At 37.6% G+C, this 24,359-nt stretch overlaps 1 long non-coding RNA gene across 15 annotated transcripts in view; it reads right to left on the bottom strand.

Annotated features, from left to right (window-relative positions):
- LOC123571866 (uncharacterized) overlaps positions 1-24,359 on the bottom strand; it is a 320,426-nt gene that overhangs the window by 72,144 nt on the left and 223,923 nt on the right. For 8 of the 15 annotated variants that reach the window (XR_012431812.1, XR_010585016.2, XR_012431805.1 and 5 more), the window contains one exon: positions 20,147-20,421. The exons of 6 other annotated variants lie outside the window; for them this stretch is intronic. This is a non-coding gene — a long non-coding RNA (uncharacterized lncRNA). Of the gene's footprint in view, positions 1-13,673; positions 20,422-24,359 lie in introns of those variants that run through there. One more of the 15 variants, XR_012431804.1, reaches the window with a different exon arrangement.

Genomic DNA, 24,359 nt, shown 5'->3' with positions numbered 1-24,359 from the left:
CTACTTTTTTTGTATTTTTAGTAGAGACGGTGTTTCACCACGTTAGCCAGGATGGTCTTGATGTCCTGACCTCGTGATTCGCCCACCTCGGCATCCCAAAGTGCTGGGATTACAGGTGTGAGCCACCTCGCCCGGCCAACAAAAGCATTCTTAGTTTAAGAGTAAGTTTCTTGCCAAAGTCAACAGTTACACAAAGATTAATAATCTTTTGTCAGGAGTCCCTGTAGTGGAGCCCATTTCCCCCATGACTTTTTGCCTTTGTTTTTTATTTTATTTTATTTTTATTTTTATTTTTATTTTTATTTTCATTTTCGTTCAGTTGTTTTAGGGGGATAATGTGGTGTTTCATTGCATGGACAAGTTCTTCAGTGGTGATTTCTGAGATTTTGGTGCACCCATCACCTGAGCAGCATACTCTGTACCCAATGTGTAGTATTTCATTTTTCACCCCCTGCCCGTCTTCTCTCCAAGTCCCCAAAGTTTGTTATATAACTCCTATGCCTTTGCATCCTCATAGCTTAGCTCCCACTTTTAAGTGAGAACATAAAATGTTTGGTTTTCCATTCCTGAGTTACTTCACCTAGAATAATGGTCTCTAACATCTAGGTTGCTACAAATGTCATTATTTTATTCCTTTTTATGGCTGAGCAGTATTCCATGGCATATATATATATATATATATATATATATATATATATATATATATATATCACATTTTCTTTATCCACTTGCTTGTTGATGGACATTGACACTTGTTACATATTTTTGCAATTGCAAATGGTGCTGCTATAAATGTGTGTGTAAGTGTCTTTTTCATATAATGACTTCTTTCCCTCTGGGTAGATACCTAGTACTGGGATTGCTGGAGCAAATGGTAGTTCTACTTTTAGTTCTTTAAGGAATCTCCATACTGCTTTACATAATGGTTGTATTAACTTATATTCTCACCAGCAGTGCGTAAGTGTTCCTTTATTATTATTATTATTAACCGCATAATGCCAACATCTTATTGTTTTTTGACTTTTTAACAATGGCCATTCTTGCAGGAGAAAAGTGGTATCCTATTGCAGTTTTAATTTGGATCTCCCTGACGATTAGTGATGTTGAGCATTTTTTCATGTGTTTGTTGGCGTTTGTATATATTCTTTTGAGAACTGTCTATTCATGTCCTTTGCTCACTTTTGGATGGGATTATTTGTTTTTTTTCTTGCTGATTTCTTTGAGTTTCTTGTAGTTTCTGGATATTAGTCCTTTGTCGGATGTATAGCTTGCAAATATTTTCTCCCATTTTGTAGGCTGTCTGCTTAGTCTGCTGATTATTTCTTCGGCTTTTATTAGGTCACACCTATTCATTTTTTTGTATGCTTAATTTGCTTTTGGATTCTTGGTCATGAATTATTTGCCTAAATCAATATCTAGAAGGGTTAGATCCATCTTGTGTTGATTTTTGTACAAAGAAAGAGATGAGTACCCAGCTTACTTCTTCTCCATGTGGTTTGCCAATTGTAACAGCACCATTTGTTGAATAGGGTGTCCTTTCCCCACTGCAAGTTTTTGTTTGCTTTGTCGAAGATCAGTTGACTGTAAATATTTGGCTTTATTTCTGGGTTCTCTATTCTCTTCAATTGGTCTATGTGCCTATTTTTATGCCAGAACCATGCTATTTTGGTGACTATGGCCTTGTAGTATAGTTTGAAGTAGGGTAATGTGATGCCTCCAGATTTGTTCTTTTTATTTAGTCTTGCTTGGATATGTAGTTTATTTTAAGGTTCCATATAACTTTTAGGGTTGTGTTTTCTAGTTCTGTGTAGAATTGATATGAGAGTGGGGCAGGGATGTGCTGGACAGAAAAACGTGGGGTCTCTGGAGAGGGCTCTACTCTCAGGCTTGTGCCCATGGAATTAAGTGAGAACTCCTATTTTTGCACCCAAATGTTGCATTTTCCAAGACCACTCTGGCCTGCCATGCCCCATATTCCATGCCCATAGAAACCTGAGACCCTAATGGGCAAAGACACAAGTAGCTGGACATCAAAAGGAGCGGAAGAGCACACTGACAAACACCAGTAGACACCAGCAGGCCATTGAGATGGGATGACGTTGAATTTGGTTGGGGGCAGTCAGAGGAAAGCCTGGCCACTGGGCAGCTTGATTCCAGAGGAAGACCACCTACCCATTCCATTCCCCTTCTGACCCCCAATCCACCTTACTGAGAGCTACCTCCACCACATAGAACCTGTACCCATCCTCCAAGCCCATATGTGATCTGGTTTTTCTGGTACACTAGGACAAGAACCCGGGACACAGAAAGCCCTGTGTCCTTGACACAAGGTAGAAGGTCTAATTGAGCTGATTAACACAAGCCACAAGATGACAAAACTGACACAGCACACTGTAACACCACTCACTAGGGCTTTGAGAGCTGTAAACACTCACCCTATATGTGGCTGTGGGGCCAGAGCCCCAAAATGCACCCCACAACCTGCCTGTCTGCATGCTCCACCTAGGGGGTTAAGCAGTGGGGCACCAAAGAAGCGAGCCACACCCCTGTCACACACCCTGGGAGAAGGATAAGGGAACTCCTCCCATTTCAGAATGATGGTGGTATTTTTATGGGAATTGCATTGAATTTATAGATTGTTTTTGGCAGTAGGATCATTTTCACAATATTGATTCTACCCATCCATGATCATGGGATGTGTTTCCATTTGATTGTGTCATTGATGATTTCTTTCAGCAGTGTTTTGTAGTTTTCCTTGTAAGGATCATCCATCTTTCATCTTTCATTGGTTAGGTATATTCCTAAGTATTTTATTTTATTTTTTACAGCTGTTGTGAAAGGAATTGAGTTCTTGGTTTGATTCTCAGCTTGCTCACCCTTGGTGTATAGCAGCACTTCTGATTTGTGTACATTGATTTTCAGTCCTGGAACTTTACTGAATTCCTTTTTCCTGTCCATGAGCTTTTTGGATGAGTCTTTAGGGTTTTCTAGTTATACAATCACGTCATTGGCATACTGCGACAATTTGACTTCCTCTTTATCAATTTGGTTGCCTTTTATATCTTTCTCTTGTCTAATTGCTCTAGCTAGGAATTTCAGTACCATGATGAATAGAGGTGGTGAAAGTGGCCATCCTTGTCTTGTTCTAGTTCTTGGTTCTTTCAGCTTTTCCCAATTCAGTATCATGTTGCCTGTGGGTTTGTCATAGATAGCTTTTGTTATCTTGAGGTATGTTCCTTCTATGTCACTTTTGCTGAGTATTTTAATCATAAAGGATGCTGAATTTTGTCAAATGCTTTTTCTGCATCTATTGAGATGATCATATTATTTTTGTTTTTAATTCTGTGTATGTGATGTATCGTATTCATTGACTTGTGTATGTTAAACCATCCCTGCATCCCTGGTATGAAGCCAACTTGATCAGGTGGATTATCTTTTGATATGCTGTTGGATTCAATTGACTAGTATTTTGTTGAGGATTTTTGCATCTGTGTTCACCAGGGATATTGATATGTAGTTTCTTTTCTTTTTTTAATTCTTCTTCTTTTTTTTTTTTTTTTAGATGTCCTTTCCTGGTTTTGGTATTAGAGTGATACTGGCTTCATAGAATGCTTTAGGGAAGATCCCCTTTTTTCCTTCTTTTGAAATAGTTTCTGTAAGATTGGCACCAATTCTTCTTTGAATGCCTGATAGAATTCAGCTGTGAATCCATCTGGTCCTGAACTTTTTTTTGTTTGCCTTTTTAAATTACTGTTTCAATCACACTACTTGTTATTGTTCTGTTAAGAGTTTCTATTTATTCCTGATTTAATCCAGGAGGGTTGTATATTTCCAGGAAATTATCCATATCCTCTAGATTTTTTTAGTTTGTGTGCAAAAATAGTAACCTTCAAAGATCTTTTCTTTTTTTTTTTTTTTTGTATCTCTGTGAGGTAGTTCTATTTGTCATGTCAGTTGTTGCCTGAATACCATGGGGTTTTTTTCATTGTGTTGTTTTGTAGGCCCTGTGAGATTTATACATTAAACAGTTTCTATTTTGGTGTATTTTAAGATTTTGTTTCTAGATTAGAACTCCTTTTATCATTTCTTAAGTGCGGGCTTGGTAGTAGCATTTGTTTGTCTGAAAAATACTTTATCTTTTCTTCATTTTTGAAGCTTAGTTTTACCAGATACAAAATTGTTGGCTGACAATTATTTTGTTTCAGGAGGCTAAAGACAGAACCCAATACTTTCTGGCTTGTAGAGTTTCTGCTGAGAAATCTGCTGATAATCTAATATGTTTTCCTTTGTAGGTTACCTGATGCTTTTGTCTCACAGCTTTTAAGATGTTTTTTCCTTTTCTTGACCTTAGATGACCTGATAACTATTTGCCTGGGTGATGATCTTTTTGTGATGAATTTCTCAAATGTTCTTTGAGCTTCTTGTATTTGGATGGCTAGATCTCTAGCAAGGCCAGGGAACTTTTCCTCAATTATTCCCTCAAAAATGTTTTCCAAAATTTTCGGTTTCTCTTCTTCCTCAGGAACCCAATTTTTCTTAGGTTTGGCTATTTAACATAATTCCAAATTCCTTAGAGGCTTTGTTCATTTTCTTTTTTTTATCTTTCTGTAATTATGTAAATTTGAAAGCCTTGTCTTCAAGCTCTGTCTTCTACTTGTTCAATGCTGTTGTTGAAGGTTTCCAGTGCATTTTTTATGTCTCTTAAGTGTGTCTTTCATCTCCAAAGTTGTGATTATTTTTCTTTCTAATATTTATTTCTCTAAGGAATTTCTCGTCCATATTCTGTATTTTTAAAAATTTTTTTTAAGTTGTTTTTCACCTTTCTCTGGTATCTCTTTGAGTAGCTTAATATAAATCTTCTGAATTATTTATCTGGCAATTCAAAGCTTTAGTTTTGCTTTGGATTCATTGCTGAGGTCTTTTGGGGGTGTTATAGAACCTTGTTTTGTCATATTACCAGAATTGCTTTTTTGATTCCTTCTCATTCGGGTAGACTATTTCAGTGGAAAGGTCTGGAACTCAAGGGATGCTGTTCAAATCTTTTTCCCACAGGTGGTTTCTTGTTGTGGTGCACTCCCCCTTCCACTAGGGATGGGACTTCCTGTGAGCCACTCTGCAGTGATTGTTATTGCTCTTCTGGGTATAGTCAACCAATGGGGCCACCAGGCTCTGATCTGGTGCTGGGGAATGTCTGCAAAGTGGATTGTGATGTGATCTGTCTTCAGGTTTCCCAGATATGGATACCAGCACTTGCTCTGGTGGAGCTGGGAGGGGAGTAAAGTAGACTCTGTGAGAGTCCTTGGTTGTAGACACATTTAGTGTGCTGGCTTTCTTGAATGCTTGTTATGCTAGCAGTGAAACTGTCACATGGACAGACACAGGACCACTGGTTAGCAGGGATGTTGCAGGTAGCGGAATTAGCTGTTGTTTCCTCCTTCCTGGGAACAGGGTTATTCTGTATGAGTTTCTGTAAAGCCCTGAGTTGGTTGGCCTCCAGCCATGAGGCCTCCAATCTCTCAAGAGAGCACCAGAGATTTTTGCCTGTCTCATGGAATTTGCAGTGACCTGCCACTTCGTTCAAAGTATCTGTGATGTGAATTATTTGGTTTTAACCAGCATTGTACCAAAAGTGGGTGCATTCCTTCTCTGTCTAGAAGTAGCCATTATTTTATTTCTTTACTGTGCTAATAAACTTGTTTTCACTTTACTTTGTGGACTGTCTCCAAATTACTTCTTGCATGAGATCAAGAACGCTGTGCTCTGCCTTTAGGTTTGGGGCATGTCTGTGTTAAATAGCATATAGCTCGATATTTTTCTTTAAATCCTGTCTGACAATCCATGTTTTACCATAGTAATGACATATTTAGATTTATTTTTATCATTTATTTTTGTATTCTCTGTTTGTTCCACTTTTCCTGTACTAAGAAAATACTAACCAAAGAAATTATTTTCATTATATTCCCAAAAAGTTAGAAATCAATAATTAAAAAAAAAAAAAAAAAAAAAAAAAAAAAAAAGAACGCTCTCTTGGGGTCTGGATTAGGAGACATTTCCAGTAACAGTTACATAATTAGTAGAAAGCACGCATTCAAATGATAGCCTTAAGTCCTATAAGTTGTGTGATGTTGAAAAGTTACATTTTAATGTAAGTTTATACAATGGAAATAAACACATTCATTCAGCTAACACTTATTGAGTATCTACTAGGTTCTCAGTACTATTTCTCTCTCTCTCTATGTATATATATCAATCTTATATATATTCATATATTTATCTCATATATAGTCATATATATGATACATATATATCATTAGAAGGAAATAAAAATATTTCATGCCAAAATATGGCTGTTGATATAATGAGTACTTTAAATTAAAATCTCTTAGAGATTAACAAGTCCTGGAATAGGCTTTTTCCCTATCTACATAAAGATAAGAATGGACCTACCAAAGAGAACAATTATTCCTGTCCCCCTCTTTGTTATCTCATTATCCGTTACAGGAAAGAAAACCAGAAACATAACTACATTTCAACAGAATCCTTTTCCAGAAACACCGTCTCTAAGATTTCCTTAATTCCATAGAGAATTATTTACAATTTTATTTCTGTTCCCTAGTAACCATTTATTGTACGTTAGTAGAATTCCTCTTTTCACCCCAACTCTTCTAACCCATTTTACCGGGATCCAAACCTTCATTCTTTCTGTAACTGCAAGATGGTAAGTAAGCCTCTGCACCTCATTGGGAAGTTGGTCTTCACTTCGTTCTGAAGTCTCCCATGTATGTGCCTTTAATAAATTTGTATGCTTTTTCTTGTATTAATTAATCTGCCTCATGTCAGTAATTTTCAGTGAATCTTAGAGGGCCAAGACCCTTGTCCTCCACACACTGGAGAAATGGACTGTGCCCCTTCCTTAGTGAAGTATATATTTCAATTCAGAACATACGCAAATCTTATGTTCCTGGTAGATATTTAGAGAAAGAATCAAGAAGGTGACTATAAGAAGACTACTTAGTACATTGCCTGGCATGAAGTTGATGTCCATTAAATGGTAACTAAAAAGAAATATTTATATAAATTAAATATGTTTTATTATCAAGATAAAAAATTACTTCTAATTTTCACATACTCTTAAAACGAATAATCCTACTAATCATCAATTTAAGATAGTATCTATGCATATTTTATTGAGGTTATTAGTGCAAAACAGGAAATATTTGGTGAGTTCATAAAAAAACAAATTGTAACATTTTAAAGTTATACCACAATGGAATATTTCACCAAGGGAGGACTTTGTAAATGGCAACTTTTTCTCATTATGAAGTTGGCAGGTAATGATGACTGGACAGAATGCATGGTGAGATTACTAATCGGCAATAAAGCAGGCAGTGTAACATCAAATCCACTACCATTCCAATTCTGCAGAACAAATTACTAAGAGGATGTGTTCCTGGTGGAAATTGGATGTGTATTGTTTAGGAAATTGAAAAAAGACCACTATGCAATTGTAGGCTGCTTATCACCAGCTCTCTGAAGGTAGGAGTAAAGCCCTGATTTCTAATATTTGCAAATTCCTGTGATGCTATTATTTTGTACTGTTCAATTATTTCATGCCTTGTTTATTCAACATTACCAGAGAAGAAAGCAACATTATTACTGAAACATAAATACAACTAAGAATATATTTCACACTTATAGAAAGAAAATGTATAATAAACACCCATTTGTTTATAACACAGAAAGAACAATGTTAACTTTCTGTCATATCTTCATCAGATAAGGATATCTTAGGTTTTGAAAACTGTGTTATCACAACGTAAATAAAGAACATTCAGAGTAAGATTTTTTAAATTTTTTAATTTTTTATTTCAATGGATTTTGGGGGAAAAGGCAGTGTTTGGTTACATGAATAAGTTCTTTAGTTGTGATATCTGAAATTTTGCAGCACCTATCACCCAACAGCATACACTGTACCCAATTGTAGCCTTTTATCTCTTGTCACCCCCTACCTTTTCCCCCGAGTATCCATTGGTTTTGTTTGTTCTTGTTTCTCCAGTTTTGTAGATGTGACCTTAGATTGTCCATTTTTGATCTTTCAGACTTTTTGATATAGGCATTTAATCCTGTGAACTTTCGTCTTAGCACTGCTTTTGCTGTATCCCAGTGTTGATAAGTTGTGTCACTATTGTCGTTCAGTTCAAAAAAAATTTTAAACTTCTATCTTGATTTCATTGTTGACCCAACCGTCATCCAGGAGCAGGTTATTTAATTTCCATGTATTTGCAAGGTTTTGAGGGTCCTTTCAGAGTTTATTTCCAATTTTGTTCCACTGTGGTCTGAGGCAATACTTGATATAATTTTGATTTTTTTTTTTAATTTGCTGGGACTTGTTTTGTGGCCTATCATATGGTCTGTCTTGGAGAGTGTTCCATGTACTGATGAGTAGAATGTGCATTCTGCAGTTGTTGGGTAGAATGTTCTGTAAATATCTGTTAAGTCCATTTGTTGTAGAGTACAATGTAGGTCCTTTGTTTCTTTGTTGACTTTCTGTCTTGATAACCTGACCAGTGCTCTCAGTAGAGTATTAAAGTCCCCCACTTTTACTGTTTTGCTGTTTAGCTCATTTCGTCAGTCTAGTAGTAATCGTTCTGTAAATTTGGAAGCTCCGGTGTTAGTTGGATATATATTTCGATTTGTGACATTTTCCTGCTGGCCTAGCCCTTTTATCATTATATAATGTCCCCTTTTGTCATTTTTAACTGCTGTTGCTTTAAAGTTTGTTTTATCTGATAGAAAAAAACAGTTATTCCTGATCACTTTTGGTGTCCATCTTCATGAAGTATATTTTTTCACCCACTTACATTAAGTTTATATGAGTCCTTACATGTTAGTTGAGTCTCCTCAAGACAGCAGAAACTTGGTTGGTGAATTTGTATCCATTCTGTCATTCTGTATCTTTTAAGTGGAGCATTTAGGCCATTTACATTTAATGTTAGTATTGAGATGTAAGGTACTATTCTATTTGTGTGTTATTTGTTGTCTCAATACCTTTTTTTTTAATGTTGTTATTGTTATATAGGTCCTGTGAGATTTATGCTTTACGGAGGTTCTATTTTAGTGTATTTTGAGAAGAATTTGTTTCAAGATTTAGAGCTCTTTTTAGCGGTTCTTGCAGTGCTGGCTTGGTAGTGGCAACTTCTCTCAGCATTTGTTTATCTGGGAAAGACTGAATCTTTCCTTCATTTATGAAGCTTAGTTGCACTGGATACAAAAGTTTTGGCTGATAATTGTTTTGTTTAAGGAGGATAACAATAGGTCCCCATTCCATACTGGTTTGTAGGGTTTCTGCTGAGAAATCTGCTTTTAATCTGACAGGTTTTCCTTCATGGGTTACCTCATGCTTTTGCCTCACATCTCTTAAGGTTCTTTCCTTCATCTTGACTTTAGACAATCTCATGACTATGTGCCCAGGTGATTTTTTTTGTTTTGTTTTGTTTTGTTTTGTTTTGTTTTTTTGTGATGAATTTGCCAGGTGTTCTTTGAACTTCTTTTATCAGAGGTCTGGATCTCTGGCAAGGTTGGAGATGTTTTCCTCAATTATTCCCTCAAATATGTTTTCCAAATTTTTAGATTTCTCTTCTTCCTCAAGAACACCAATTATTCTTAGGTTTGGACGTTTAACATTGTCCCAAACTTTTTGGAGGCTTTGTTCATTTTTTAAAGAAATTCTTTTGCCTTTGACTTTGATGATTTGAGTTAATTCAAATGCCTTGTCTTCAACCTCTGAATTTTTTTTTTTTCTGCTGTTCAACTTGATTGCTTAGACTTTGCAGTACATTTTGCATTTCTCTAAGTGTGTCCTTGATTTCCAGAGGGTGTACTGTTTTTTATTTATGCTATCTATCTCACTGAAGAATTTTCCTTTTATATCCTGTATCTTTTTTTAAAATTTCTTTAAGTTGGACTTCATCTTTCTCTGGTGCCTCCTTGATTAGCTTAATAATTAACGTTATGAATTATTTTCTGGCAATTCAGAGATTTCATCTTAGTTTGGATCCATTCTTGGTGAGCTGGTATAATTTTCAGGGAGTATTAAAGAACCTTGTTTTCAGGGGGTATTAAAGAACCAGAATTGTTTTTTTGGTTCCTTCTTATTTGGGTAGACTATGTCAGTGGGAAGCTGTGGGATTCAAGGTCTGCTGTTCAGATTATTTTGTCCCTTAGGGTGCTCCCTTAATGTGGTGTTCTGCTCCTTCCCCTAGGAATGGGGCTTCCTGAGAGTTAAACTGTAGTGATTGTTTCCGCTCTTCTGGATCTAGCCACCCAGTGGAGCTACTGGGCTCCAGGCTGGTACTGAGGAGTGTCTTCAAGGAGTTTTGTGATGTGATATATCTTCAGGTCTTGCAGCCATAGATACCAGCACCTGCTCTGGTGGAGGTAGCAGGGGAGTGAAGTGGAATTTGTGAGCTGCTTTGGTTGTATTTTTATTTGGTGTGCTGCTTTTGTTTTTGTTGGCCTCCAGCCAGGAGGTGGCACTTTCGAGACTGCATCAGCTGCAGCCCTATAAGGAAATGCAAACTTGCCCTAGGCACACCTGGTTAAGTAGTCAGGTTTCTTGGGCAGTGTGCAGGGCCATAGAGTTCCCAAGAGATTATGATTTTTGTCTTCAGCTACCAGGGTTGGTAGAGACAGATCACCAGGTGGGGGGAGAGATACGGGTATCTAAGCTCAGCCTGTCCTTGGGCGGGGCTTACTGCAGCTGCTGTAGGGGATGGGAGTGTGGTTCCCAGTCCAATGGAGTTATATTCCCAGGGTGATTATGGCTGCCTCTGCTGGGTCATACAGTTCACCAGGTACATGGGGAAAAGCCAACAATCACAGGCTTCACTCTGCTGCCATGCAGCCTGCAGTCCTAAAGGGTGTACTCAGTCCCACTGTGCTTCCCCAACAGCACCAAGTCTACTTCCAGGTAGCCAGTGATCAGGGCTGAGAACTTGCCCCAATCCACAAGCCTCCCCGCTGAGAAAGCAAACAGACTCATAAGTTTTCTTCAGCATCTCAGGGAGCCTGCAGTGGTGATTAAGTTGCTTCAAAGGGTCTGTGGATTCTCTTAGCTTTCCTGGTATCTTCCTGCGGTAGTTCTTGGAGCAAAAGTTCATAATGTGAGCTGGCTACTAATTTAAGGCTTCTACTACTCCTCAGGTTCAGTAATTCACAGAACTAAAGAAAGTGCTATTCTTATTATTAGAGTATTAGTATAGCAAAAATATACAAATCAGAACCAGTCAAAAGAAGAGATTAGTAGGGCAAGGTACAGAAGGATCTTAAATAAGGAACATCTTTTGCCTTTTCCCCAAGGAGTCAGGAGGAATCACCCTTCTGTCATATCTACATATGTAGATTATGTAGATTATTGCCAATAATATGTAGATTATTGCCAATCAGGGAAGCTCATCTGAGATTTGTGCTCACAGTTTTTATTGGGGTTTTGTTAGGTAGACATGATTTATTCAATCATTTGCTATGAGATTGAACTGAGTCTTCAACACCTCTCCTCTACCCAGAGGTTGTGTTATTATCACATGGTTCAAAGCTCCTAAACCTCTAATCATATTGTTGGTCTTTCTGGTATGTACAGCCTCTATTCTGAGCCATCTCATTAACACAAGCTTTCTATGGGCGCCCATGAATTACCTCCTTAGGAGAAATGTATCATCATCAAGTCTCACCAAAAATGATAAAGACATTCCGTTCACTAAAGATTTGCGTCCTTTCCAAGGATTTAGAAGGTACTTCTTGGGAACTGGAGGCAAAGGCCAGCCAAATTCTTAATTACATAGGAGTTTATTTTGAAATTTTTATCCTATCGGTATGATCTAAAGTATATAAATTGTTATTTCATATTATCTTCACTATTGAGTATGGAGAAATTCAGAAATGTCCACTTATACAAAAGTTATTTCTAGTGGAAAAGCCCTGGCTATAAAGTCCACAGCACCATGTTTATGCTTCAGGTAGTAGAAAACAAAGAGCATAATGCTGAAGCCAGAGGCCACGGGTTTGAGCTTTAGTTCTGTTATATACTAATGGTGATTTTGGACTAATTGCAGCTTCTGGGTCTTAATTGGCTATTGTGAAATAGATACAGTAATAATTCTTATTCTAGCTGAATAACAAGTTGGTTGTAGTTTACAAAGAATAGCTAATGAATATAAAAAGAAAACTATAAAACTATTTTTGTTTTTTTGAGATAGAGGCTTGCTCTGTCACCCATGCTGGGTGTGATCATAGTGCAGTGGTATGATCATAGCTCATATAAAACTCTTTATAGATGTTATTTTTAAGTCCTAGCCCTACCAGTCTTTACCTGGGTAACCTGATGTAACGAGTAAGGAACAAAGGGATACATAGATGTCTTATGACCACAATGTGCTGATGAGCTCATTTAAATTAACTTAATCCTTTAAAGAAACCTGACAGGAAGGTGTGATTATCTACATTTGGAAAGTTAAGAAAATTAAATTGGGAAAGATTAAGTACTTTGCTGAATTCACATAAGGAGTGACTATCAGACCTATTTAGGCTATACTATTCTATGTGACCTACCTAAACGGTAGATTGCAACTATATAATTCCTATGATAACTTCCAGCTGTAAAACACCGTGACATTTTCTTTTGAGAAATTACAGGTTGTGTGGTCAAAAAAGACTAGTGGCCATCTGACCTCAGCAGAAAAGAAGGCCAAGGTACTGGCAGTGGTTGTGATGTCTTTGAAAGCAAATAGTGCAATTGTTTCTCAATGGCAGATGATAGGTACTAGGTAAGAAGGTTATTTTAGCAGTTGATATAAGATATGTTATGTTATAGCGACAAAGCACATTAAAATATCAATGGCTTAACATAATAAAACTTGATTTCTTACTGATGCTACATACAGAACTATAAGGATTTCACTCAGACACCCAAGTGCCAAGATTGCAAAGAAGCTTAAGTTTTTGTGGGCAGGGAAGATAATACATCATGAAATAGCTTGTAAGGTTTCAGTTTGACTATTTTTTTTTTAGCTTTAAGGGGGCAACAAAGGACAATTCTATTATATGTTTAAAGGAAGGAGAGCTGGACATATTTAGAAAACACCTGTAATGAATACTGTTTCACCTACTTTCCATTTGTATAATATTCTGCAAGTTACAAATCACTGTATTCCACATTATTTCACTAATGATGACAATAATTTTGGTACTCAGAAACCAGTACACCAAAATATGAAGCATCTTTATCTTCCCAAGATTTGGACCCACCAAGGAATATAATAGTTTTCTTCCCTCTCTATAAGACCAAAGATATACCCACACGGGAACAGACCTTTTTTTGAGGTAATGACTATCTACAAGCATCATTTAAATTCCAAAGAGAACTATTTACAAGTTAATTTATGTTCCCAGATCCATCATTTTCCCTAGTAATCGTTTATCGCCCTTCAGTGGAATTCCTCTTCTCCCCCTCCCATACATAACCTGCTTTTCTGTAACTTCATTCTGTCTGTAATCTCGATAGCGTATAAGCTTCTGTACCACATTGGGAAGTTGGGTCTTCATTCTGAATTCTCCCTTGTATACACATTAAATAAATATGTATGTCTTTTATATTATTAATTAATTTGCCTCATGTCCATGATTTTCAGTGAACCTTTATTTAGGGAGCTGAAAAACTTGGCCCCTGACAATAAAAAGCTACATTAGTAAGAGCTCAGAAATAAGCATACATGCAATATACACTTTTAGTAGGCTTTGAGTGCCTCGACTCAAATAAATTACATAAAAGTTTTGGCATTAGACTTTTGCAACCAAAGTAGTATTTTGAGGTAAAAAACTATCATAGTTATGTAAGAAATGCAAAGTTTGGGGATTTCAAACCATTTAGTTCAGGAATCGGAATAGACACAAAAATAGTGAAGCAACACAAGCACTTTTCTATTCTCTGCCACATACATATACACTTTATATATCCCATGTGAAAAATAAGTAGAAGAACCATATAATTTATTGCCCAAACTGGGACACTTTGGGAGTAAACAGGGATATTATTAATACTTACAATAAGGCAAGTATAAAGTAGGACTACTACACAAAACCAGGCATGTATTATCATCCTAAAAGAGTTCAGAAGGAAATTATCTTTAATGATTTAAAAATTAATTTTTCTTTCTATGTTGTAAATATATAACCATAACAGTTCAAGTTGAAAAAGGATTTATTTATCTACTTGTTTATTTAACAAATGTGTGTGTACTTTATGTCAAGCACTGATCTACACTGGGGAGAGAAGTATTAATTTGCTTTAGATGAGACTTACAGAATGAAGTTACAGGTTTATAAACACAATTCTTAGTTAAGAAGCATTCAGCTGATATGTTTTGTGATGCTGAAACATAGCAGATGATGATTTTTTAATTTTTGTAGAAATCTCAAAAACATTTCCCAAATATTAACTTATTTAGTTTAAAAGTCTAAACTATTTTCAGTATAAATTTGAAACTAAGTATATATGCATTGATATGTTTAAAATTAAAATAAATATAAGCAAATTACATTTTGCTTCATGATCCACATCTCACTAAATACTGTTTGATTGCCTTAATCTATTGAATTTAAAAACAACCACCATGCAACGGAGGCAATTTCTTTAAAAAGCTTGATAATAGTACAGACATTTCATACACAAACTTAAAATGTAATAACATGAAGATTTTCAAGGTAGAATTTTCTAGCTCTACCATCTGTGGGGATCTTCTTTGACTCCCAAAGTTGGCATAACATTTAATTTAAAGTGAAAATATTTGAACTTGAGAAGATGCAGCAGAAATCTTATTGGAACTTCCCTTATCTGCTAAAGTATAAACTCCCCAAAACATAGCTGTTATTAACACTCTCCAGAGGGAGTTTCCTGCAAATTATCTGCCAAGAACATAATCCATTTATGTTACCATTAAACAACACTATAGAATCTCTCATACTCTCTCATTGGAGCCCTAAAATCTTTCCTTTCATTAAGTTGATATATAGAAACATTTACTTCCACCTATTCTATGACTTTTTCCATTATTGAGAGCTCCTTCACAAGCATATAAATCAACATTGCCTTTTCTCCTGTCAATATGTATATTGTCATTTAATTTGCAGGCCACCAACCACTGGACCCAAGTGAGAAGAGAAAAATATATATATTTTTTGCAACACATTCTTAGGTCTGTGATATAGTTTTATTTTTTTCCTTTGAAAAAGTAATCTTTTCTCCTTAAATTATTTCTAAATGATTTCTAGAAAGGTTAATAAGCTGTACTATGGTCCAAATGCGTCTCTCCAATTCTTACCATAGGTTTTATATATTGACATGTGGAGACACAGTAATAAGGTTCATCTACAAACAAGGATAAAAGCCCTCATCAGACACTCAATCTGCCAACACCTTAGACTTCCCAGGCTTCAAAACTAGGAGAAATAAAATTTTATTGTTTACAAGCTAACAGTCTATGGTATTTTGTTATAGCTGCCCCCAAAAAATGAAGACAAGGTAGTATTGTTCAAGGTAGTGACTTTTTAAAATATTCACGTTACTTGATTTTAAAATTAAGAATATCAAATTTTTATTAAAAATAGTTGTGAGATTAAAAAAATTATATAATTTTAAAATGGCATGGCAATTTGGAATGTACAGAGAGAGTTTAATGTAAATGTTTTGATGAATACATTATTCTAATCACTAATTCAGTTGTAGTTGTGAAGAGATTTAAAAAGTTATTCTACAAATATGGCAAAGATAAACTTAATTAGAATTACCACAGTTATTCCAGAAAAAATAAATAATATACAGAACATAAAATATTCTGCAAAATAATCTAAAATAGCAGTAATAGCTTGACTACTCATCCAGAACATCATGCAATTGAGAAACTTGAAAGCAAGGGGCCTAGTCATTGAACACAAAACCACTTAGCTGGTGATAGTCCCACAAATAGAACTTGCAGCTAGCTCTGAGCTACATGTGAAATAGCAAATGAGAAAATTCACCTCAGTAGAGTAAGCAGACCCAAAAGTCCCTTTTTATCTGAAAATTATTATTATTATTATTTTTATTTTTATTTTTATTTTTTTTTGAGACGGAGTCTCGCTCTGTCGCCCAGGCTGGAGTGCAGTGGCCGGATCTCAGCTCACTGCAAGCTCCGCCTCCGGGGTTCACGCCATTCTCCTGCCTCAGCCTCCCGAGTAGTTGGGACTACAGGCGCCCGCCACCGCGCCCGGCTAGTTTTTTGTATTTTTTAGTAGAGACGGGGTTTCACCGTGTTAGCCAGGATGGTCTCGATCTCCTGACCTCGTTATCCACCCATCTCGGCCTCCCAAAGTGCTGGGATTACAGGCTTGAGCCACCGCGCCCGGCTGAAAATTATTTTTTAATGTTATCATAAGAGATATTCTGAAAGTATTTATTAATACTTACTCAGGCGGTCTGGATAGCCAATGATAAGCAGTATAGAAGGGAGTATTTTTTTCTAGCAATAAGACATCCATAAAGTGTGACAAAAAAGAGATATATGTCACGTCAGTCCAAAGCATTTGTAGTACACAACTGCACAAAATGTCAGGTAGAGAAGAGGTTAATTAAGCAAGGAAGAAAACAATAGGAAAGAGGGGAGGGGAAAAAGAGGTATTTTTCAGTAACTTCTTGCAAAGAGGAAACAAAAGGAAGCTATAGATTTAGAGACTATGAACTTTAGAAAAAGCTACCAAAAGGATCTGATAAGAAAGATAATAGTATATCTGTCAAGGACAACAAATCCTGCCTTTCAAACTTCTAATGACACAGGAGAGAATGAATCTGAGTGATAAGGCTCAATCTCCCTTTACAAATGCAGGACAAGGTAAACCACAGAGGAAATAACCAATGAAGATGAATAGAAACAGAAGAAAGTCACGTTCCTTTATCATTCAGTTTCCTTCAGGTTGCATTTTGCTATCAAATATTTTCATCCTTTAACCACCACTTTCCCTTTCACATGCCCTTGAGTAAAATGAGCATTTTATTTTCCCTGGCATCACTCCTTCTTCCTCATTCTTCTCATCTCTTTCTCCTTTTCTTTCAACTGTTATCTCATACAGAGATCCAATACCAGTCACCACTGTGTTTTAATGCAGTAAACCTTCAATTTTCTGTATGTAAATTCTGGAAAAATATTGAAAATGTAAGTTAAAGTGTAATACATTTACAGAGAGTTTATTTTTCTTTTTCCTTTTTTTTTTTTTTTTTTTTTTTTTTTTTGAGACGGAGTCTCGCTCTGTCTCGTAGGCTGGAGGGCAGTGGCCGGATCTCAGCTCACTGCAAGCTCCACTTCCCGGGTTGACGCCATTCTCCTGCCTCAGCCTCCCGAGTAGCTGGGACTACAGACGCCCACCACCTCGCCCAGCTAGTTTTTTTGTACTTTTTAGTAGAGACGGGGTTTCACCGTGTTCGCCAGGATGGTCTCGATCTCCTGACCTCGTGATCTGCCCGTCTCGGCCTCCCAAAGTGCTGGGATTACAGGCTTGAGCCACCGTGCCCGGCCGAGAGTTTATTTTTCATATGTAGCATTAACACAATCACAAAAGAAGTAGAAATCTATCATTCCAATTTTATCTTCATAAGGAAAGATTATGACTACTTTTCTCAACAGTAGTAAAACACTCAGTTGATACAAATGGGTGTGAGTTTTGGTTACATTACTTATGGTGGTCTGTCTTGTATAACGTTTAAGGGGAATATGTAATATGTAATACTTTCCTGGATTTTAAATTAAGACTCATGAAAAATAATAGTGAATATAATTAGATTATCAAACACCAGCACACAACTAGAAAACTGTCTTTTTATATACAGAAAAATGTGTAATGTAAAATGCATGTATCATATCTGAAAATTTTATGATTTTTAAAAGTACAGATTTTATATCATAAAAGTAATAATAATAATAATGAAAACAATGCCAAGAAAAATAGCCAGAAATTTTGCCAAGTGCTTTATGATAGAACGCAAGCAGAAATAATTAAGCTCACATTCTCAACATGGTCAGTATTCTCTTAAGAAATAAGTTTTATTGGCCAGGTGTGGTAACTCACACCTGTAATCCCAGCAGTTTTGGAGGCCAAGGCTGTCAGATGAACTGAGTCTGGGAGTTTGAGACCAGTCTGGGCAACATGGTGAAACCCCATCTCTAAAAAAAAATACAAAAGGCCAGGTGCTGTGGCTCATGCCTGTAATCCCATCACTTTGGGAGGTGGAGGAGGGCAGATCACCTGAGGTCAGGAGTTCAAGACCAGCCTGGTCAATATGGTGAAACCCTGTCTCTACTAAAAACTACAAAAATTAGCCAGGTGTGGTGGTGCACACCTCTAATTACAGCTACTAAGGAGGCCGAGGCAGGAGAATCACTCGAACCTAGGAGGTAGAGGTAGCAGTTGGCCTAGATGGTGCAACAGCATTTCAGCCTGGGCAACACAGCAAGACCCTGTCTCCAAAACAAAACCAAAAAAAAAACAAAACCAACCAAATAAACAAAACAACAACAACAAAAATTAGCTGGGTGTGGTGTGGTGGCACACACCTGTAGTCCCAACTACATGGAAGACTGAGGTAGGAGGATTGCTTGAGCCCTGGAGTTGAGGCTGCAGTAAACCGTGATTGCACCACTGCACTCCAGCCTGGGTGACAAACAAAGCAAGGCCTTTTCCAAAAAAAAAAAAAAAATTAAATTTATTGTAAAACATGCTTTTAAATTATGTAGTTAAAAAATTAACATATAGCACCTTGGCATAGTTAGTATTTTGAGTTGAAAACATCTGGGAAAACCACAGAAGCAAATCTCTTTTACCTTATTCCACCCCACCCCTTCCCTTCTCCCCTGAAGAAGATCACAAAACCTAGAAAGAATTTTTTGAATTTCCCCTGAAGTAGTCATAAGATACTCATATGAGAGGTGATCTCCCTGTACCCAAGGAAAAGGAACATTCTTCTATCTGAAGACAAAAGGTCACAGAGAAGAATCTGAATAACAGTCCTTGTTGCTGTAGGAACAATAGAAAACTTTCCCTTCCTCTCTAAAGGCTAGAGTCTGCGGAAATAATCTGACAATAGAGTAACAGGAGAAAAAGCATACAACGTTGTTAATGTACAAATGTGCGTGGGAGCCATATAAAATACGAGAATCAAAGAAGGGCCAAATGAGGCTCAAATCCCCTCTTTATAGAGGAGAGGAAAATGGAGGATGTAGGCAATTTTTAGGAGATAGTAAATTATTTTCAAGGGAATCGATTGGGTCAAAAAGGAGACAATAATGTGTAAATAATTCTCTCTAGAAGTTGAATGGACGGAAGAATAGATTATAGCATCTGACAAAATCTATATAGGTGTGGTGACTTTTCTCAGTCTTCCTTTCTGTGATATGTGTTTTATCTTTCCTGGCTAATAGAATCTCAAGGAAGTGATCGAAGGCAATTGTATTACTTAAGGAAGAGCTTCAGGTAAGGGAACTTTAGAGAGAGATTTCCCCTCTGTGTCTGGAGAGAAAAATAGAAGATCAGAAGATCCTTGATTCTGAGGCTGTTTCTAAGGCCTTTTAAATTTCCTTTAATGTGAAATGCTCAGCATGCCAAAGTGCAAGACTATGGGGAATCATTTTCTGAGCTTCAGCACTGAATTTCCCCCAGGTTATTATCATTTGATTGATAAAGTTTAGGAAACACTACTCCAAATTATGGGAACTTGGCATTTGAGGAAACAGCAGAAGCAGAAAAGTCACTCTCAACTTCCTCTTGCCCTTCTTTCCTAAAGCAATTAATAAAACCCAGAAAGTTTAGTCTTTGACCTTCTACCACTTTTCTCCCCTGGCAGGCTATAAGATCTTCATAAGATAAATGTCCTCCCTAAACCTGGAGGAAAGGAACAGGAACATTCATATCCCTGAAGACACAGAAACACAAAGAAACATCTGAACAGACAGGCCTTGCTAAATTCCCCCCAGTTTGTTGCCATGAGATTGTACACTTGTGTTTTCCAATCATATTTCTCTATGACTATTCACTCTTCATCAAACTAAGTATAAAAATACACATTTACCTGTTTCTTTAGGTCTTTATTTCTTTATTAAGGCTCCTATGTCACATAAAATTTACACTTAATAAATTTGTATGTCTTCAAGTCCAGGCACAGTGGTTGATGCCTGTAATCCCAGAACCTTGGGAGGCCAAGGCAAGTGGATTTCTTGAGCTCAGGAGTTCAAGCTACTAGGCAGGCCAAGATGAGAGGATGGCTTGAGCCCAGGGAGGCAGATGTTGCAGTGAGCCAAGATGACACCATTGCACTCCATCCTGGGTGACAGAGACAGATCTTGTCTAAAAAAGAGAAAAAAAAATGTATGTTGTTTTTCTCTTGTTAATTTGTCTTTTGTTAAAGGGACCATAGCCATGAACCTGAGATGGGGGGAAAAGATATATCTGTCCCTTTATGAGATAAAGCCTTTTGTCCTATCATATATCTCATGACTCTTCACTCTTTATCAAACCTACTATGAAAAATACTTCTGTTTAACTGTTTCTTTGGGAGTCTTCATTTCTTTATGAAGGTTCTCCTCTCATGTAAAACTTATATTAAATAAATATGTATACTTTTCTCATGTTAATCCATCTTTTGTTACAGGGGCTATCATCACTTGATAGGTTCTTCCTGCCTTCTGCACAGACAAAATTAATCCACTGAGATGACAGCATTGCAGTAGAGAAAGAGTCAAATTGATGCAAGGCTGGCTCATTTTGGATTACTGAACTTACCACTCAAATCAGTCTCTCTGAAGGCTCAGAGGTTAGGGATTTTATAAATAATTTGGTGGATGGGAGCTAAAGAATGGATACTCCTGATTGGTAGGGGATAAAATTTAGAGGTGTGGAAAATAGTCCTCATGCACTGGGTCTGCCTCTGCAGCCCATAGAACCAGTTGAGTTATGAGTCACAATTCTTGATGGGTGAGTCTGAAAAACATCTCAAAAAAGACCAGTCTTAGGTTTTGTAAAAGTGATGTTATCTGTAGGAGCAATTGGGGAAGTCATAAATCTTGTGACTTCTGGTCATATGACTCCTGAGCATTAAAGGACTATAGAAACTGCACCTACATCCTAGCAGAATTCTTGCCCCACCCACAGCCCTATTCTTGGGGCCTTCTGTTAGGTTTACATATGTGGTTTTGGTCCCTGAGCAAAAAAGAGGTTAGTTTTAGAGAGGGACTCTTATCATCCTTGCTTTCAAGTTAAACAAGAAACTAAATGTGCCTCAAAGTTGATTTGGCCTATGCCCAGGAAAGAATAAGGATAGCTTGGAAATCAGAAGCAAGATTAAGTGAACTGTGTCAGATTTCTCTAAGTGTCATAATTTTGTAAAGGTGGCCTCAGGGCCATTAAAATATGCCCCTTTCAGGTAGAATGGACTCTCTGTGACTAACTGAGGTGCTCAAAGTTAAAATAGAATAAGGTATCCATGGCTGGGTCAGGGAGCATTCTCTGTGTTCTCAGAAAGTTATTGTAGAAGCGTCACAGAACTTTGTTTGTTTGTTTGTTTGTTTTTTCCTACAATCAAGCCAGACCAGTTCCTCTTGTCAGTACTGAAATAGACTGTAGCTGGACATTCCACTACTGACTACCAACAAACTACCTGGTGCCAATTCATCAACCACTTGAAACCAACCAGTTAAGAGTGATGGGTAATTTAGGGCTACACAGTCATTCAATCAAGACTCTGTTTCTATTTCTCATTTCCCTGATTCCCATCCCCTGCTATTATTGCCTCTATAATCACTAACTCTCAAAACAACCCACCACCTGGCTGCTTTTGTTTTACATCACAGGTTGCATCTCCCCAATCTGCAGTTGTTTTATTTTCTTCCTTTTTTTGTTTAAGAAGATAAAGCTCTCCCTTTTTTCCTCTTTTTTTTTTCTTTTTCTTTTCTTTATCTTTCTGCAGATCTCATGGTCTTTTTTTTTTTTAACAGGCTTTCACCAGGAACCTAGGATGGGAAGAGAAAAAGACTATTTCCTCCCATATAGTATTGAAGCATATCATCTCACAAATCCACTTGACTTTGGAAATGCTTGGAGCCACCAACTTAATTTCCCATTCGCTGTCCATACATTCTATAGAAAACCTGATTATCAAAAATGTATGATCCACTGATACAGAACATATAGTCAGTCATCCCATGCAAAAATGAGGTCTATTAAAGAGAGAGGTCCTAATGTCACTACAAAAAACATTGCTAGTCCCATGTACAAGTCAAGACATTTTAAACATAATGTAAATAAAGAATCAAGAAACATTAGATACGAGGGAAAAAAATCAATAAAATTAATGTGAAGAATAAAAATGCAAAATGAAATAAGTGACATTAGGAGACAGAGAAAAACTTTAGGATACAGAAGATAACATTAAAAAATTTCTAGATAGCCGGGCATGGTGGCTCAAGCCTGTAATCCCAGCACTTTGGGAGGCCGAGTCGGGTGGATCACGAGGTCAGGAGATCAAGACCATCCTGGCTAACCCGGTGAAACCCCGTCTCTACTAAAAAATACAGAAAACTAGGCAGGCGAGATGGTGGGTGCCTGTAGTCCCAGCTACTCCGGAGGCTGAGGCAGGAGAATGACATGAACCTGGGAGGCAGAGCTTGCAGTGAGCTGAGATTCAGCCACTGCACTCCAGCCTGGGCGCAGAGCGAGACTCCGTCTCAAAAAAAAAAAAAAAAATTTCTAGATCATCATCTGAGAAAGATGGCAGATAGGAGACAGGGCTAACATACAGCTCCCACTTGGATGGAAAGAACAGTATGTGGAGACTCACACTGTGAACTTTGGCTCCAAAAACCACCACAGAAACATACCAGGAAAACCAAAAGAATTCACAGATCCTTTGAAAGAAGCAGCACACCACTCCAAATTCCATTAAACAGGCAAAATAATGTGAGTTCCCAAAGTGTGAGAGGGCAAAACCTGTCTCCAGAGACATCCCTGAGGAATCTGAAAACCAAGATCACAGGAGAATAATTTAACCTTATCTAGAGCTGAAACTGATGTAGGGAGCCACATTGAATATAAAAGTAGAAGAGGCAGTTGGAAGAGCCTTGTAGGCACTCAGTCTCCAGCTTGAGCCCAGGGAAGCCATCCCTGACTCTATCTCACAGGGCCTTGGGGCAAGGCAGTAAGTGGTTTTAGGGAGGGGTCACAGAATGAAAGAAGCTTTCAACTGAAATTTATAATAATTTTTACTGGGCACTAATTATCTTGAGCAGAATCTGGGGGGTGAATGGGAACTGCTGCAGATATGAGCACAGAAGCCAATAATGACATGTGGGAAGATGGAGAGGAACAAGTTCTGAAAGCCATGCTTGCTTTCTCAGTGGGGAAGCTTACAGCCTGAGGCAAGGTCTGAGAGGGATACTGTGGGAGCGAGACCTGCCTCACCAACTGCCTAGGGTCTGGGTGAGGCCTTTTGTTACAACTATCCCCTACTTCTCTGGTGAACTATTTAACACAGCAGAGGCAGCCACAATCCCCTCTGGAACATTACCCCATTGGCCCGAGAACCACCACCTCAACCCCCCATGGTGGCCATGAGAAACCCCACATAAAGAGAATCTTAGCCCAGACCCGCCTAACCCTTTGCTCTACTTCCCAATAAGTTCCTCATCTTCGCCTGAGACCACCTCAGCCTGCACTTCATTGTCCACATTATTATCAGCATTTTGGCCAAAACCTTTCAACAAGTCTCTAGGAAGTTCCAAATGTTCCCAAATCTTTCTGTCTTCTTCTGAACTCTCAAACTGTTTCAACTTCTGCCCATTACCCAGTTCCAAAGTTGCTTCCACATTTTCAGGTTATCTTTATAGCAATGCCCCACTCCTGGTAACAATTTTCTATGTTAGTCTGTTTTCATACTGGTATAAGGATACTACCTAGGACTGGGTAATTTATGAAGACAAGAGGTTTAACTGACTCACAGTTCCACATGGCTGCAGAGGCCTCAGGAAGCTTACAATTATGGCACAAGATGAAGGAAAAGCAAGGCACGTCTTAAATGATGGTGGAAGAGAGTGAGCATGCAGTGGAAACTGCCACTTTTAAGCCATCAGATCTCATGAGAACCACCACACTATCACGAGAACAACACAGTGGAGACTGCCCTTATGATCAAATCACCTCCCACCAGGTCACTCCATTGACACATGGGGATTACAATTTGAGATGAAATTTAGGTGGGGACACAGCACAAAACCATATCACTAGGGGAAGGA

This window comes from Macaca fascicularis, chromosome 2 (assembly GCF_037993035.2).
Source record: "Macaca fascicularis isolate 582-1 chromosome 2, T2T-MFA8v1.1".
Taxonomy (NCBI): Eukaryota; Metazoa; Chordata; class Mammalia; order Primates; family Cercopithecidae; genus Macaca; species Macaca fascicularis.
This window is presented reverse-complemented; position numbering and strand designations above follow the sequence as displayed.